The sequence below is a fragment of the Suncus etruscus genome, chromosome 16 (assembly GCF_024139225.1).
Source record: "Suncus etruscus isolate mSunEtr1 chromosome 16, mSunEtr1.pri.cur, whole genome shotgun sequence".
In the NCBI taxonomy this organism is placed as follows: Eukaryota; Metazoa; Chordata; class Mammalia; order Eulipotyphla; family Soricidae; genus Suncus; species Suncus etruscus.
Genome location: NC_064863.1, coordinates 42271253 through 42276292, shown reverse-complemented (window position 1 = coordinate 42276292; position 5040 = coordinate 42271253).

The window sequence follows — 5040 nt, the reverse complement described above, 5'->3', positions numbered from 1 at the left end:
AGGAAAAAAAAGGAAGAAAATAAGCAAATCTTGGCTAAAAAGGAAAAGTGTTCTGATATTTTGTAAAAGGTCTTTGAAAGGTTGGTCTCAATCCCTCTTACTTCCACACTCTCTTTTGCCATTTGGCCTGTGCTCTCAGCCCACATCAGCCAGACAGAAGCCCGCCCACTCTCCTCCCTCAGCACTTCCATCTGTTCTCTCCACTTCCTCATCTCCACAACAACCATTCAACTTTCTGTCTCTCCTTCTCTGTCTCTGGTTTGTTGTTGTTCTTGTTGTTGTTGTTTAAGACACATTCGGAGGTGCTCAGAGATTACTCGTGGTTCTAAATTCAGTTCTCACTTCTGGTAGGGATCCAGGGAACATATGGGATGCCAGAATGGAATGGGGATTGGTCATACCAAATGTAAGTTCCTTACCCTGTCTACAAAATTCTCCAGCATACCCCACTAGCTTCTCTTACCTCCTATCCCACACTTACTTGCTTTCAAGGCAAAAATCCCCTTGTCTCCATTTCCTGTGTCTCATTTTTTATTTTCTCAGTCTATTTTGGCCCTATTTCTAAGCATGCTAGCATCCTAACACCTACTCTTACCACTGCATAGTCCTTCCATGCAATGAAACTGTCAGTTCTCAATTCTGACTTGACCTATTCTAATCAGCATTTGGCACAGCTGATTGCTGTTCACTTAAACTCTTTCTTTACTGGACTATGAAGTATTCTGTGATTTCCCCCCCTTTTCAAATTTATCATTCTTTGTGTGTTGCTGGTTCATCCTCATGTCTTTGAGGAGCCCTTGGACTTGGATGTTGCACACCCCCATGGTTATTTCCTTGGGAATCTCACCCATTTTTAGGTTTTAAATATCATGTACTTTCTGAGAACTTCCAAATGTAATCTTCTTCAGCCCTCTCCCTCTGAAACTCTAGTTTCATATGTCTGTCTATGTCTAATTGCCATCTCAAAATTTACCTATGTCAAAGCACATTCCTGGTCTCTAGTTCCACAGGAGAGAAAAGTGGACCTATATTTCTGATCTCCATCTTATGTGGAGACAGTTCATTTTTTTTTCTTTTTATTCCAGTTTATTAAGTTGAAACTTTTGAAGCCTTTAAAATAGTTGATTCCTTTTAAAATTTACATTAGACCTCTGCTGTTTTGGCAAATGCTATTGGCTCTGTCTTCAAAGCATATTAATAATCTGTTCCTGGCTCACTAAATTTTCCCCCAAGATATCATATTGAATCATAATCCTCATCATCTCTATTTTGTTGAGTGAGTGGTAGGATTTGGACCACATTCAGTGGTGCGCAAAGGCTGTTTCTGATTCTGGATTTATATATGATGGTGCTCAGGGTTCATAAGTAGTGCTGGGTAGATAGCCCATGTGCAGGACTAGCTACTTAATCCCTGTACTATCTGGCCTGAAACACAAACCTGTATCTCTTCTTTTTATTTGTTTTGTAAGGTTACATCTGGGGATGCTCAGGACAATTTCTGGTTCTGTGCTTGGGGACTATCACTCCCAGCAGTGCTCAGAGGACCATGAGATCAAACCCAGGCCTCCTGCATACAAGGTTTACTTTAAACACAGCAGTGAGAGTGTTATTATTAAAATTTAAATCAGTCAGCAGAGAAGATGGCTCAAAGAGCTAAAACACATGCTCTGCATGCAGGATATCTGTATTCGATCCCTGGTACCACATAGTCCCCTGAGTACTGCCAAGAGTGTCAGGGCTAAAACTTATAAATGTACATATGTATATGTATATATATATTTGTTTTGGAGGCACACCTGCTGGTGCTCATGGATTACTTATGGAACTGTTCTCAGAGATTACTTCTGGTGGTCACAGAAGGCCGTATAAGGTGCAGGGATGGAACTTAGAAAGTCCAGGTACAAGGCAAACACCCTATAGCTCTGACATTTAGAAATTATATTGGAAAAACAATGTCAAATATTTACCCTCTACTCCTACCAATATCACTAATGAAAGACAAATTTTTTCCATGACCACACAGGGACCTGCAAACTTTCCCCATCTCCTTGTGTCAGGTCTTCTTGTATTCTACTAACTCAACCATACTTCCCACACTAACAACCCCACAGCAATGCTGCATTTTGCATATTCATGATTTAAAATGTTTATTTTTAGGTATATAAGGCACACCCAGCAGTGCTTGGTGGTTGCTCCTGGAAGTATCTGGGGCACCATGTGGTGCTGAAGAGTCAACTTTAGCTTCCTGCATGCAAAGATTGTGGCTCAGCCCCTTGAACTCTCTATGGCCTTGCTTTTGCATTTTCCAAATTCAGGTAATGCCCATCTTCTCCAAGCAGGTGACTTTCATTGGATTTGACCTGATTCCTCATATGTTGGGGATATCTGAATAATTTTGCATAAATTAGTTCGTAGGCTAGTTCATATTTTGGTTTCAGGTCTTATCTTCCCCTTGATAATCTTATTTTAAAATTGCAACCCTCCTGCCTGTCTTCTCTGCTGTGCTCCGATTTCATCCTGTGCGTGGCTCATCTGAGGATGGCTCGCCTTCCCTAGAGCCTTCCCTGGAGGTGAGTTTACAAGCCCAAAAAGGGTGGAGCCAGAAGAGCACGGCTGCTCGGCTTCACTTCCCGGCCATGCATATCATTTAGCCAATGAATACAACCACAACACGTAGAAAAACCCACAATACAAGTGTGACAATGGGGAAACAACGCAGGCCAGCGCCAGACATAGAAAATGACGATGGCAACTCTGATGACTTGACATGACCAACCAACTAGTCAGTTTCTCAGATAAGGAGTTTAGAGTCGCAATGTGGAAGATGTTCAAAGAATTCAAACAAAGTATAGAAGAGAACACTAATAAGAATCAAGAGAATATGAAGATAGAAATGAGAAAACTCCAAACTAAAATTTCAGGTCAAATAACAGGTCTGAAAAACTCAGTAGATGAATTGAAGAAAAACATGGTTGAGCTTTCCCATGGGTTAACAGCAGCTGAGGATAGAATTAGTACACTGGAAGATGAGATGAATAACAATTCCATACAGCAGAAGAAATTGGAAAAAAGCCTTAAAGCAAATGATCAAACAATGGAAAAATTAGTCAAAGAATGGGAACAGATGAAAATAGAAGTCTATGATAAGATCAACAGAAACAACTTAAGAATCATTGGAGTCCCAGAGACCCAGGAAGAAGATCTCCAGGAAGAATCAACAGTCAAGAACATCATTAAAGAGAAACTACCAGAGCTAATGAATACATGTGATCAAATCCTGCATGCCCGAAGAGTACCAACTAAAAGAGACCCCAGAAGAAACACCCGAAGACACATCCTAGTCACAATGACAAATCCCACAGATAGAGACAGAATTCTGAAAGTAGCAAGATCGAAAAGAGAAATTACATTCAAGGGAACATCCTTGAGATTTACTGCAGACCTGTCTGTCACTGGAAACACTCAAGGCCAGAAGGCAGTGGTGGGACATAGTGACAAAAGTCAATGAAATAAATGCTTTGCCTAGAATACTGCACCCAGCAAAACTCACTTTCAGGTTTGAAGGAACAATACATGGTTTCACAGACAAACAACAGCTCAGAAACTTTATAGACACAAAACCAGTCTTAAAAGAGAAAATGAACGGCCTACTTTAAGACAAGACTGACCAACAGACACACCAAACTTCGATATAAAGATGACACTAACTCCCAGGACAATTCTTTCTCTCAATGTCAATGGACTAAATGCACCAGTTAAGAGACACAGAGTGGCTAAATGGATCAAAAAACTCAATCCAACTTTTTGCTGCCTACAAGAAATGCACCTGACTAGTCAGAACAAACATAGACTCAAAATAAAAGGCTGGAGGAAAATCATCCAAGCAAACAACACCCATAAAAAAGCTGAAGTGGCCATACTAATATCAGATGATGCAAACTTTATACTTAGGGAAGTTGTAAGGGACAAAGATGGACATTTTATATTAATCAAGAAATCACTCTCCTAAACATATATGCACCGAATGAGGAGCCAGCAAAATATTTAATAAAATTGTTGACAAATCTGAAAAATAATATCAATAACAACACAATAATTGTGGGAGACCTCAACACGGCATTGTCAACACTTGACAGGTCAACCAGACTGAAACCCAACAAGAATATACTAGACCTGAACAGAGAAATGGAAGAAAGAGGCCTAGTAGATATATACAGGACATTCCACCCCCAGAAGTCTGAATACACATTCTTCTCTAATGTACATGGGACATTCTCCAGAATAGACTACATGCTAGCTCATAAAACATCCCTCCATAATATCAAGAGGATAGAAATTTTGCAGGCTACCTTCGCTGACCACAAGGCCCTGAAATTTATGTGAACTACAAAGGGACACAGAAGAAAAACTTTAATACCTGGAAGTTAAACAGCCTAATACTGAATAACCAGTGGGTCCAAGATGAAATCAAAGAGGAAATCAAAACATTCCTAGAAACAAATGACAATGGAGACACAAACTATCAGAACCTATGGGACACAGCAAAAGCGGTCCTGAGAGGAAAATTTATAGCTTTGCAAGCACACATCAGAAAAGAAGAAGGGGCATACCTGAATACCTTAATGACGCAGCTCATAGAATTAGAAAGTGCTCAACAAAAGGACCCAAAAATAGGGAGGCAGAAGGAAATAACAAAGCTGAGAGCAGAAATCTATGAAGTGGAAACCCAAAAAACAATCCAAAAGATCAACGAAAGCAGAAGTTGGTTCTTTGAAAAAATAAGCAAAATTAATAAACCACTGGCAAAACTAACAAAGAAAGAGAGAGAGAGAAACTTGATAACTCGTATTAGAAATGAAAAAGGAGAGATCACTACTGATATGATAGAGATTCAAAGGGTAATCAGAAACTACTTTGAGAAACTCTATGCCACTAAAAATGAAAACCTGGAAGAAATGGATAAATTTTTGGACTCCTATAATCTTCCATGGTTGAATGAAGAGGATGTAGCATATCTAAACACACCCATCACTATTGAGG